The following is a 14,024-nucleotide window of genomic DNA, read 5'->3' as shown; positions in this document are numbered from 1 at the left end:
CCCTATATCTAAATCCAGCCTAGCACCAGGAATGCTCAGGGCCTACTCAAGAATGCAAATAATCCTTTCCACTAATATTTACAGGGTAACTAAGATTGTTGGTAGAGTATTAAATTTGACAGTAAAATAATAATCAAGTTTTCAGATTAATTTAAATAGGCTAATTGAAATAAGTGAATATTCAAGAAAATTTAATTGTACTGGACAAAAAGCTGTTCCTAAAGTAGTAACTAAAATTTCTATTGGTAGTTCATCTCATGGTAAAATTCCTGAACATGCAATGAACCTAAAGCAGTCATATTTTTGTGCAAAAAGTTAAAATTTGAAGTTATCAAGACTACATTATAAAATTTACAAAAGCCTCCATTAATCAAAAAAAGGGGGGATAGTAGAGTAATATCATGTAAGGAAAAATATCCTATAAGTAAATTACATCTAGAAAACTTTTACTTTACAAAATTAGTTTTCATTTGTAATGCTAACAGCAAGACACCCATGAAAAACACACATGGTGTCTAAATAAGACAAAGGAAAATCATTTGGGCAAAAATTAAAAGGTCCCAAATCAATTATATAGAAAAGATTCCTTTATTAACTTTTGGTCAAGAATATGTTTGTATATTTTCAGAAAACAACTCCAAGACCATGTGGATTCCTGCAACAGAGAGGAATTGACAGGTCTGCTCCAACCACGAAGACAAGAGAAACAGCCCAGAGATGGGAGACGCTGACGACGCCTTGCCACGCTAGCAGTCAGCAGCTGTGCGATGCAGCAGGTTGCCTAGGACCAAACCAGAGAGGGTCGGGCCTGCATTGCCACCATGTGCCCACCATCCAGATATCATTGCTGCCATGTACACATAAGGAACTGTTTGACATTGCAATGGGGACTCAGAACTGTTGGACACTGAAATTGGGACTCAAACATTTTTTGTTATTATATGTTTATTTCTTGTCTGCAGAGGCAAGATTTTTTAAAGGAAAGAAATGGGGAAAAAATAGATACAGAGGCAAAGAAGCATTGAACAGACTGTCAAACTACAGCGGGAAGGCAGGGGAGGTTGGGGGGGGGGAGGGCTGAAGAGATCAACTGAAGGACTTGTGCGCATGCATAAATGCATAACCAATGGATACAAGACTCTGGGGGGGGCGGGCAGGTAAAGGCATGTACTGGGGGGTAGGGGAGGCTGGGGGGAGGTCAATGGGGGGAAAAAAAGGAGACATATGTACTATTTGTAATACTTCAAACAATAAAAAAAAACAACACAAGAGTAGTATAAGCTTCCTAATCCTCTTATAAGGAATGAGTAAGTAGAGAAAAAACTTAGCATAAAGCCTGACATGAAGTATGCTCTCAGAAATGCTACCTCTCCTTTTTATAGCTGCAGTTTCTATTTCCAAATGTTCTCCCCATGATTTTCTGCAACCCTAAAGAAGCTAGACCTCGGTGCGCATTCCAGTTCTACCTTTTAGGGAGCCGTGCTGCCTTGAAAGAGTAAGTTCTTGAGCTTCATTTTTGCTCCTATGCACAAGGGAAGCGAACAAGCATTTTGTCTGTCCTACCTGTCTCCCAGGGTTCCCGAGCTCAAAGGAAGCAGAATGGATGCCAAAGCGCTTTGCTACTTTAGAAAGCGGCCCTGCCATCACCGAGACTACACACCACCTCCAATTCAAGCTCCAGGGGAAGGGGTATCGGTCGGCCCTCGCGTGGAGAGAAAGGAGCTGGTGGGCAGGACAAGGGCCTCAATCTCACTCGCGAGTGGCCCAGGACCCAGGCTCCGGCACGGACAAATGCAGGCCCGGGAGGAGGAGGCCCCGAGCCGGAGAGGGTGGAGGTTCCCGGCGGCCCGCACAATCCATCGCACCCTCGGCCGAGATCTAACCTGGCTTCTTCCAAATCGCTACGCCCGAGAGAACTCCGGGTACTTACCCTCCAACGTCCACGGAGCCCTCCCACCTCTCACCCCTGACCCGCAGGCGCTGACCCAACGGAACTTCCGGGAGGCGGGGCCAGGGAGAAGGAAGGGGAAAAAAAAAAAGAGGGTGTCGCTTCTACCAGCGGGCGGAAGTGACGCGCCGCGGGGACCGGCGTCGAGCGCCCGGAAGTAGGCGCCGTCTCTCTGGCAACGCAGGGGATTGGGCGGTCCCCTGAGAGCTCCAGGTGTACCCCGGCCTCTCTGATGATGGAGACAGTGGCCCTGACTTTTTTTGTCTCGTTGGCCTCCATGGCAACCTGGTTTTGCTACTTAGATAAAGTGCCTTGTTCTGTTGCCTGTTACTACTTCCACCGAGACTCGTTCAAATTGCCGATTGGCTGAGGGTCCTGTCCATCTCCGAGCTGGAAAAAAAATAGCCTCAGACACGGGAAAAATGTTAACAGGGAGCCCTCGTGTTGAAGGAAGGGTTCGGGTGAAAATGCTAGCGATTTTTATGGGTGATTCGGCTTGTAGATTTTTCTCACAGGGGAACTGTAGATACACCCTGCCTAGACATTAGAAACACTTGGGGGAGTTTGGTGTCTAGGGTAGGTCCTGGACGCCGACACTTCTTAAAAGGCATTCCCCAACCCCACGCTCCCATCCTTCCCCAAGATTATAAGGTGCAAACAGTATTGACAATTACTGTTTTCGTGCTTCTTTGGGACAAGAAAATAAATGAGGGAAACTATAAGAAACACAATAGTTTCTGCTTTCTGATTTCAACGTTAGTCTATTTTCAGCTTTTTGGTGGATAAAGTGCTATTTCCTATTCAATTAAACTAAATGTTTTAATGATAGGGAGCTAATCAATCTAACATCAGTAAAAAGCTGTATGTCTCGCAGAACTATGTAAAACTACCCAATGACATCAGATAGAGGTCCAGAGATGTAAGAGTAATTGCTATATTTAAAGACAAAACAACAAAACAACAGTGGAATTTAGGCATCTTTGGGAAAAAAAAATCTAATCCATACTGGATTTCTAATAGTGGGAAGACTTTGGTCCCTGAGCCTGCTGGGTCTTACCTACGGATAAGTAAGAAGGTAAACAAGAGGAAAACAAGTGTTCATGTACTAGCCTGGAAATACGTGGCTTCAAATGGACTTCACGTTTTGTTAGGGAAAGCAGAAGCCTGAACTGTGTTTGGGGACCCACCTGCCGGACTGCATTGTATGAGATACCACACTAATTCTCTGATCTCCCTCCTTTAGCCGCTCGACTCCTGGCAAACCTTACATCCACAGAACACTGAATGGCAAGCAAAATTCTTCTAGCCCAAAGTTGTAAGCAAGAGTTTCACAGGCTGTCTTTGGTCAACAGACATGCTTTGTTTATTCTGAACAGTATTAGCTGCCTTTTGTGGTTAAAAACAAAAACTGACTTTGTCAACAACATTTAAAATCAGACATTTTACATGAAAGTCCACATTATCAAATTCTCTTGACAATATGGAAGATCTAGCAACACTGGGCTTATATCCTTGCATGGCCACATTGCCTGGAGCTGAATAGTGTTTCCACTTTTATTCCTGTTGCTAAAATCCCCACTATTATCAATTTCCTCAGACTAGTTGAGTTTCATTTGAGTATCATCACCTCAAATGAAATTGTGTTGTATTGCGATAAATCAATTGTTGATACTAAGGGAATAGGGCTGATTGCCTACCAGGCATCCATTCCCCCTCTCTCACCTCTTAACAGAGCACAACCAGGATTTTATTCATGTGTCTATTCAGCTCCCTTCATTCTGTATGTCTTTGGGGAAGCTGACTTCTTCACTTACATCTCCAAGGAATGTGTTAATATAAATAGTAAGCTCCATTCCCCAAGCCAAAGTCCTAGCAGTAAAAATTGACAGTTTAATCAGAGTGAATTGCTTGGTGTAGTAGAACTAAAGCAGTTTACTTATCTTCTGAATTTTTTATATGAAGCCCAAAACTGTTGGAGCCTAATGAAACCAACACAGAGGTGGACAGAACTAAGAAGCAGCTCAGGGAAATGGAGCCAGATCAATTTAGGATACCCCTAAACTTGAACGCACACTTCAGAGTGCTAGAGAAGATATTGAGAAGAGAGCAGATCTTCATTTCTCACCATGTAGATAACCATATTCTCCAGCTACTGCTGAGGCCTATATTTTCCAAAAGCCTCAGTCAGCCATCTAACACCTTTCCCAATAGCCTATCCCAGTGGTCAGCAAACTGCGGCTCGCGAGCCACGGTTTGCCGCTCTGTTGACTAATGAGTTTGCCGACCACTGGCCTATCCTGTTCCAGAGAGTAGCTTCACCCAGAGAATTGGGAAAATGGGAGAGATGAAGGATAGGATGGCAGAGAATTCTCATTGACACATCCCCCATTTCCTACCTGTCACCACCTGTTCACCATCTTATTCGAGAGAAAAAAATAACCCTGGAAAAATAAGTTTGTCACTCACACATAAATGGCAGAATAGCGTTTGCTATGCTAAAAGAATACTTAATATTTTATATCACTTTTCTTTGAAAGTCCTCATTGCTGGTCTCAACAGCATTATAAATTTTAAGTAGTAATATTTTTAAAGGAAAAGGCATTCGTAATTCAAGTGATATTTTTCCAAATTAATATTTGTCAAGGGATCCATCTGTAGGCTTGCAACCCCTCTTCATTAACTACACAGTTGTGCCACAAGGCAGACAACAAGCATTCCTCCCAGTTCCTTTTCTAAAGCTTTGGGTCCGGAGTGGTGGTGTCAGGCTTCTGTCATTTTTTTTTTTTTAAGATATCTTTATTGATTTCAGAGAGGAAGGGAGAGGGAGAGAGAGAGATAGAAATATCAGTGATGAGAGAGAATCATTGATCGGCTGCGAGAATCATTGATCAGCTGCCTCCTGCACACCTCCCACTGGGGATCGAGCCCACAGCTCAGGCATGTGCCATTGACTGGAATTGAACCAGGGACCCTCTAGTCCACATGCCGACGCTCTATCCACTGAGCCAAACAAGCTAGGGCGATATTTTTAACTTAATTCTTAGAAACCTACTTAGGGTGGGCTTAATGCTTTCATAAAGGACAAAATTAAGATAGTTTGGATTTTTTGTTCACTATTTTGTCTGTGCTCCCTACAAATGTTCTGCTGTGTGATTGTCCTATCTCCATGTATGACTGGATTATTTGTATACAAAACATGATTCTAGAAGATTTGTATTTATCCTTACTTTTAGTCAGGCTGTATTTTATCTGCCATGATATCACTTGTTAAACAGAAACATGCAGATCCCATGGCCCCTGCTCTAGGCTTACTGAATCGGAACCTCCAGGGACAAGCTCTCTGGAAATGTTAAGTTCTTACTTTTGTAAGTCTGGCCCCTATCTGAGCATGTTTGAGGAACACTGCTCTAAGTGATGCTATTCAGCTCTGCCTGAAAGTGTTAACAGAAACCAGCCCTTCTCTTGTCCTCACCGTCCACCTTATAGCAACTCACCACTGCCGCATCTTTCTCTTTCTTCTGTACATCCCTGGCTCCTCCTCCCCAGATCACCTGGTCTGCTATGCTATGCCATGTCCAGCCCTCTTACTTTGTGGTTTCTGGGGACCATGGTGGTGGCTTAGTTCAGGGAGCCAAAGCCAGGCCTCTCATCCCCAGAGAGTGAATCCCAGCAGGGTCTATGGAAGAATGAGTGCTGATAGATTCATTGAAGGATGAGAGTCACAAATTGTCAGAGAAATCCACCTTTAGTTAACGCTCTCCTAGAAAGCTGTGATGTATCTGTTAGTCACAGAATTGGTCTTTTATGATTTATACCATGTAACCGTGTAGAAAACTATACTCTCCAGCTACCATAAAAATGTTAGGTTCTTAATATTTTTTATTAATAATTTTGATTTTCATTATGCACGTGTGCTGGCTGTGACTCCCTCATTAGAGCATGAAATTTTGGATGAGAAGCCACAATGTCTCTGTGAATTCTCACCGGGTAGATCCACTATTTCATATTGCTATTACTGGGTAACTGGCAGTCCACCTGGCCTTGGAGGAGAAAGAACAGCGTTACTGAAATGCTTGCAGTAGGCATTGATATGGAGATGAAGCATAATTACAAAGATAACATTTGTAATTTTCATTACCAGCCCTGTAGCATGACCACCCTTTAGAAAACAAACTGAGGACTACAACTGGATTTCAGTGTAAGGGCATTTTTCAAAATGAGTAAATGTGAACTTAGGTTTTCATGGTCTTCAAGGGCAAGGGGGGCCAGAGACAAAGCCCAGGGACTCGTAATGCTGGGTGCCTGTTAGAGACTCCTCCCCATAAAAGTAAACTGGGAATAACCATTTTAACATCCAAGGGAGTGAAATAAGATTGTCTGTTTCAAAGCTTCATGAAAAGATGTTTACCGACTGATCTGAAATTACAAAGGGCACTTAGAAAGAATTTCAAAGAATGCAGAGAAGTGGAAGAAGGGTCCACAAAGGCCCCGGGCAGAGACAAATACAAATAAGAGATTGTTCCTTCTTGGAATATGCAGAAAATGGGCTCTGAGCTGGAGATTTGTGTGCGAGAGGTTTAACATCTGTACGGGGGCGAAGGAAACAGGATTGGACAGAAGGAGCATTGGACTGCACAACAATGGCCTCCACGAGCAGCTCTAGAACTGGGGAAGCCTTTCAGAGTTGCCCTGAATTGAAGCAAGGGGGCCAGGCTTTTATCCCACTCCACCAATCAGTGATTGGATGTGGAGACTGGGCGGCATGGGGAAGGGGGCAGAACCTTGATTTAGCTGGCGTTCTCCAGCCAAGGGCAAACTTGGAGGGAAACTCAGCCGAGAGCTGTCAACATCCAACATGCCCAGCATCTGTGGAGAACGAGTTCCTCAGTTTTAAAGGGAGGTTGGGAAGATGTTGACAGCACACCACAGCATCCACTGGATGACCAAAGGAAAGAAAGAACCTGTGCTGGAAGTCCTAAAGCCAGAGTTGAAAGAATGTCACTTTGGAGTCTTGTGAAGAGGCACAGAGGTCTGGGGTTCCCACTTGACTCCTGCAAATGAAGGTGTGGAGGCCTGCTGAAAGGTGGTCCTTGTCCTAGCACACAGGCACTCCCTTGATTCCTTCAGATGATGGTTTGTAAAAAGACTATGTATTTTACTCTGTTTTTATTCCCTAAAGAGAGGAAAATGAAAGGAAAGCCCATTTTCCAACACTTTAAATAACAGTACTATGGACCGAATTGTGTCCCCTTCAAACCCATAAGTTGTGGGGAAGCACGGGACTTGGTTGGAAAGTCTGTAAGGAGGATTCTCCGAAAGGTCAGGGGCATTTGAGGGGACCTTGCCGAAGGCAGCAGTCCCTGCCTTGATGTTTCCAAACAAGTCCGAGCCCCCCGGTGTTGCTGGAATCTCTGTTTAGTCTTTAGTCTTGTAGAAGCATGTGCTTTCTCAAGAATACTTACCCTGCTGATTGTATCTAGTTCAAGCTTTTGTTACAATAAAAGCCTAAGGAGGCAGACAATCAGGGCTGTTTGGGCTCCTTATGCCAACCAGCCCCTTAGCTTTCTCTTTCATAGAAATGTGTGTCAGAGTCATCCATTCATCCATCGCTCAGGGTCTGCTGGTCAGTCCTGGCAATATGTGACTCCCAATGTAACATTATTTAGAGATGGAGCCTATGAAAAGAGCAGGAAAGCAAAACACTATATAAACTTCATGAGCAAAATTCCATTAAAATTTTTATATAGTCCATTACATTTATGAAATAATTTAGAGAGAAATGAAAATGTCCGATATTTAGTTTTTTTCAACTAAAAACACATCATGGACCTCCATTTTGTCAAGTCTTCCTTTGTGTTTCCATGAAGTTTCATGGTTTCTTATCTCATTTGTCATGAAGAGAATGGTGGCACTGAATACTCCCTACCTCGTGTATTCTTTTCCCACAGTGTATATTTACAGTCCATGCCAACCACCTTACACTTTGTCTCTCAGAGGTTAGCAGCTCAATTAGCTTGTATAATTTCACCCTTGTTTATTAATCACCATGCCCTATCTGAGTCACCCATCTAAATCATATCTGTCTTTTAAGATCCATTTTAAGTCTCTATTCCATTAAGTCTAGATAATGTCCCAACTCTTGTTGCTTAAGCTCATCAACTCCGACAATGAAGGTAGTGTTAAAACTTGAAATGCAATGCAAGAAGGAGGCATGCCCTAGAGAAGGCTGGCTGGTTAGCATGAAGATAACTCCTAGGTGAAGTCACCTTGGGTCAACACACACAAAACTGATTACATTTTAGGACCCCTCATAGGTAATCTAGAACTAAAGAAAACACTCATTATCCAAACTTATACGCAATGTCCTAACCATTTTTTAATGATTAGCCTACTTGTTAATTATTTCAATAAGACCAGACACTTGCATTCTTTGGTCATTAATTTCTCTCCCTGTAGCTGGTCTGTGGGTGAAACCACATCCTACATAATAAAAGACTAATATGCAAATTGTCCCCTTGGGAGTTCAACCAACTGGGAAATCAACTGCTCGCTATGATGTGCACTGACCACCAGGGGGTGGTGCAGAATGAAGGGAGGCCCCGGCTGGCAGCCAGAAGGCCCCAATCAGCCCTGATGCTGGCCAGGCTAGGGACCCTAACCGTGCAAGAATTTTGTGCACCAGGCTTCTAGTATATAGATACTCAGGAGGCTGCTTAGTGAACCTAGAATTGAATCAAGCAGAATTACAGATATTATTTTAATACTAGAGGCCTGGTGCATGAAATTCGTGCACTGGGAGGGGGGCAGGGCCCCTCAGCCTGGCCTGTGCCCTCTCGCAGTCTGGAACCCCTCGCTCCTTACCACCCAGCTCGCTGCTCCTTAGTGCTGCTGCAGAGGCGGGAGAGGCTCCCGCCACCGCCTCTTGCTCACCAGCCATGAGCCCAGCTTCCACCAGGGGGCAGCTCTTCCCCTGGTGGTCAGTGTGCATCATCGAGACTGGTCATTCCGCCATGATGGTCACTTAGGCTTTTATTATATAGATTAATGGTACCTATCACGAAGTGCTGGCTAAATGATGCTACAGCTTCACAATGAAAAATGTATCTAAACTTATGGGTGCTAAAATGAGCCAACATTTCACTGTGATTTATATATGATCTCTTTTTCATTTTTAAAAATTAACTGTATTGTATAATTTAAAATTGCTAAGAGCCTACAACTTAAATGCTCTCACACACACACAAATAAAACCCACAGAATTTTTAAAAACAGTATCCCAGCCCAGGGTCATTGCGCTTGTTCAGTTCAATCCCTCAGAGCAAAAATTTGGGGCAATTGGGTTTCCAGGCATACCTTCCCTCACGCCTGGAGTTTATAGAAGTCTCAAGAGAATTCACATGGATAGAGATCAGGCATCTTCTCTGATGACTAGTCAAGAGTGGTGAGATGGATCATTGAACACCAAAGAATCTATATCATGCTGTTTTCACATTGCAAGAAGGGTCTGAATTTCAGCAAAGTAAGTGTCAGATAAAAAAAATAGTTCATGTAAAGCTTATTTGGCTTTATTTATATTCAATTTGTAAATATACCAAGATTATGTTTATACATTTTTAGCTAATATTATAACAAAAATAATTTAAGTAAATACTAACGTGGTCCATGAGAAATTTGTTTTCCTTTAGAGAGGGGTCTGTACATTACTTAAGTTTGAAAAATACTATGTATTACTTAATTGTATATATACTGTCTTGTGTGGTTCATGATTGTTAGTTATATCTAGTCTTTTTCATTCCCTACCTTTTCAATTACTCTGAGATCAATAAAGGAAAATTGATATCAATATAGCTGACATAGTATATCAATTTAAACATTTATTGACTCTAACAAATTGCATGTATTAAGATGTCATTCACATTCATTCTGCTACACAAAGATATGAATTTCTGGTGCCTGAGGCATGTGGCCAAATTCAGTTAAAAGGAGGTCATGAGCAGAGGTATATGACCAGGACCAGTGGTATATGTTTAGAATCTTGTCTTATCAGCACCTTTTCCATACCTCAGAGGAAGAATAAAGCTGACTCCACTGACGACTAACAGTTACAGTTAGTGAAGTCACTACAGAGTTGTGAAATCTGCAGACTGCCTCCAGCATCCCAGCTCTTGTGAAGTCCTCTGGGGGCGGGGAGCGGAGGGGGAGCCACCTCCATGATCCTTCTGGCACTGAGCCAACTCCTCCCTCTTCTCTCACTCCGAACCTCTGGAAACACTGACCTCATACACACACATACTAACTATTGTGAACTAAAGTTGATGTGTTACCTCTCAAAAGCAGCTCTCTCTCATTTGAAGCTTGCTTGACCTTTAACTGCAGGACGCCGATATTATATCCTGTTGAAGACATTTATAAAGCAGGAGACACGAAGATCTTACTTCGATCAGGTGGAAGGCAGTTCAGGTGGCCTCCCTTCCCTATTCTTACTTCTGGTTGGTAACTTTCACCCTTCACGATGGATCACGTCGTTATGCCTTACTTATTGAACTAAAACCTCAAGTTATAATTTATGCACCAGCCTAGAAGCTGGGTTCATTTGTAGCTTATAATTGAGTAAGGCTTTACAAGTAATTGGATGCCAGGGTAACAGCCATTTCAAAGGTAGAAGGATAAAGATTCTATCAGTTGAACATGTCCGGGCCATGGAGCACATTTTGACACTGCACTGGCATTTCAAATGTTCAGTTAACCTTGAAAACTACTTCCCTCTAAGACCATATGGTTCCCCTTTTTTTTTGGCTTGTGCTCATTTTTATTAATAATTATGTGTGTGGACACTTACAACTGACTGATGGCCAAACCTAATTAAATCAGCTTGTTGAAATGTGACCTTAACATTTAAAATAACAGGAAGAGATATGTGGTATCAAGCTGCTAAATGCTAAAATATCTGAAGTACTGAACATGTTGTTTTGTATTTTTTTTTATTCTTATGAAGGCTGTCCTACTTTTAAAATGAGTGCCAATCAATCTGTAAATTTGTATTAAAAGTTTAAAATGTCATATACAATGATCCAGCTATCAGAGTACATAATTCTAATTATGTATTCTAAAGAAAATAAAGTCAAATAATTGTTGAAATGTAACCATAGAAAAATGTTTATCATGGCACAGTTTACAATTTTATATTTTATAATCAACCCAAATATGGTTGATGTCTATATATGTCTATAACATAGAATTCTATTTAACCATTAAAGTTTGATAGAGAGCTGTATTTGTTAACATGAAATAAGCTTACAAGGTATTGCTGAAGGGTAATCACGTCAGAGGAATAGGTGTATAGATAAAAACTCTACACCAGGCTGGGTGGTGTGCTTCAGTGGTTAGAGCGCAGGACCAAGCACCGAGGGGTTTCTGGTTCACTTCTTGGTCAAGGGCATGTAACTGGGTTGCAGGTTTGATTCCTGATCAGGGACGTCCGGAGACCGAGCAAGCAGCTCGCCCACAGTCGGTGTATAAAACATGAATGAGCAAGTACCTTGCTTTGCATTGTCACTGGTTACTGGAAACTTACATTTCATTTCATTGCGTAAACTTATTTGTTTGTAGCTGACTTGCTAGTGTTTAAGAGAGAATCATAGGCCCCAAAGGCTTTCCTTGTGCTAACGCCCAAGATGCCAAACCTAGATTTAATACCTGATTTAATTGCAGTTTCAACCTCTCCCAGAAACATAATCTTTATCAACCCGTCACGCATGAGCAAAGTAATGTTACATGCCCTCTCCACATCTCCCATTTCCCCCGAGGAACAAGAGGCAATCTGCAGATAAAACCCTAGCCATTCCCTTCCACCCAAAAGAAAATGTCCTGATCTAAAAATAATCCATTAAATCCAACCCATTTGTGTTCTTTTACTAAAAATCCCCCTGCCAACCCTTCCTGTAGAAGGCTTCCATTTTGTGCAAACCCTTGGAGTGTCTCTCTGCCTGCTAGATGAGTTGCTGCCCGATTGTTTAACGCCAATTAGAGCTCCACATTTACTGGGTGGAGTTTTGTTAACCCTTGGAGTAATCTGTAAGTACACCAAGAAACCTGTAGTGTAAGCACTGACAGTTTTTGTGTGTGTGTGTGTGTGTGTGTGTGTGTGTGTGTGTGTGTGTGTTTCATTTTTGTAATGCAAGTGCCGGATTTAAGCTTTGGTTGTTGAGGCATAAACTTCAAAGAAGCATCCATTTCAATGATGGCCATATGGAACAGACACATTTCCAGTCACAAGACCAGATAAAGAGCCAGGCCGCCTCTGGGACTGAGGCTCCTTTGCTTAAGATACCTTGTTAGGTTTCAGTGACTGACCATTTGGGCCACTTGTGCTTTTTTTTTTCCTTCCCGGGCTTTAAATTCTTACCCTTAAGGTTTAAATTCACCAAAAAAAGAGTAAGCTGGAAACCGTAGGCCCCCACCCTCAACCCCAATAAAAGCAGAACCTCAGGCCCATGCATACCCTCTGTCTCTCTACCAGAGACCTGTTGTGTGGGCCCGGGTGTGCTGTGTAACTTCCAGGTCCTGTAAATAACAAACCTTTATTTTTTTTTAAGTTTCCTGATGTAACCAGGAAAAGGGTGTCTTGTAATCATAATAAGACCACCAGGGCTAGTCCAACCACACATTGGCTACTGATAGGCTGAGATCAGCACAAAGCTTTAAGTTTAGTTCAAGGTCAGAGTCCGCATTTTGTGGAAATAAGAACACACACAGCTGGTTATAATGATCACCAAATATTATATATTGATGAGACAAGCCTTTTTCAAGGGCAACACCAAGAATTTAAGCAAAGGAAGACAGAACTTCAAAGTGGTCAATAAAGAGTTAAAGATAGAGTAACTTTTTTATTAGGAGGCAGTTTATACATCGAAAAGGGCAAGCACTACTTAAATTACTTTTGATGTTTTTACCAAAAAAATTTAATTCTCAATGTTTCTAAAATGTAAATTATAATGTACTAAATAATTATTAGTTTGACTTTTTTTTTTCATTTTCCCAGACAGTAAGAATGTTTTTATAACCAACAGTATGAGAGTTTTTAAAGTTTTGGCAAAAAAAAAAAAATGTTAAGGTCATGGAATAATCATGTTTTCTGATTGATTAAATGGTTTTGTATGATTTCAGCATGCACAATCATTTTTCAATTCTGCACTACTGTGCAAAAGTGAGGACCGCTTGTACTTGAGAACATTTTTGTCATGCTTACACATCTGCATAAGTTTGCTGGATATAAAATTCTGGATAATAAGTTTTCTTTCTTTAATAATTTGTAAACCTTTCTCCAACTGTCTTATTGCAACCATGATTGCTGTTGAAGAAATCTAATGACAATCTGGTATTTGTTCCTGTGTAGTTGATACGTTCTTCTCTGTAAGCCTTTAGAATTTTTGCCCTTTCTATTCTTAAATGTCACTAAAATGTGTTTAACTGTGAAATTTTTTTTATTAATTTCTCCTCTTTGACATTCCTTTCATCTTTTTTTAAAAAATTGATTTCAGAGAAAGGAAGGGAGAGGGAGATAAAGATAGAAACATGGATAAGAGAGAAACATCCATCAGCTACCTCCTGCACGTCCCCTACTGGGGACCAAGCTGCAATTTAGGCCTGTGCCCTGACCCGGAATATAACCGGTGACCTCTTGGTGCATGGGACATCGCTCAATCAACTGAGCCACATCCGCCAGGTTCATCTCTTTTTTAATTTCAAAAATTTATCTTTCGTTTTTTCAGTATTTTCTCTTTTGTTTTTTTCCGCCCGGCATGCAAATTCACAATCCCTCTGTGCCTCAGTTTTCTTAACTTGGAATAGTAATAGTAATAGTAATAGTAATAGTAATAGTAATAGTAATAGTAATAGTAATAGTAGTTTCCTTATAAGATTGTTGTATGTACTAAAATCATGTGAATTCTGTGTTTTACACAGTGCCCAGCAAATAACCACTCCATTATTAACTAGCAGACTAGATTGACCAGCTCTGTCAATTGGACAAGATCATTCATTTGGCCAAACCCCAATTTTTCCATCTGTAAGATGG

General features: G+C 41.6%; 1 protein-coding gene across 8 annotated transcripts in view; it reads right to left on the bottom strand.

The window, feature by feature from the left end:
- Positions 1–14,024, bottom strand: part of RNF20 (ring finger protein 20) — a 120,040-nt gene that overhangs the window by 31,849 nt on the left and 74,167 nt on the right. Inside the window, exon 1 of one of the 8 annotated variants that reach the window (XM_080667343.1) lies at positions 1,931–2,001. The exons of 4 other annotated variants lie outside the window; for them this stretch is intronic. The gene's annotated coding sequence lies outside the window, so the exon portion shown is untranslated. Of the gene's footprint in view, positions 1–1,563; positions 2,002–14,024 lie in introns of those variants that run through there. 3 more of the 8 variants (XM_080667347.1, XM_080667344.1, XM_080667345.1) reach the window with 3 other exon arrangements.

The sequence above is a fragment of the Plecotus auritus genome (genome assembly GCF_963455305.1).
Source record: "Plecotus auritus genome assembly, chromosome: 5".
Classification (NCBI taxonomy): Eukaryota; Metazoa; Chordata; class Mammalia; order Chiroptera; family Vespertilionidae; genus Plecotus; species Plecotus auritus.
Note: the sequence above shows the minus strand (reverse complement) of the source record. Positions and strands in the feature narration are given on the sequence as shown.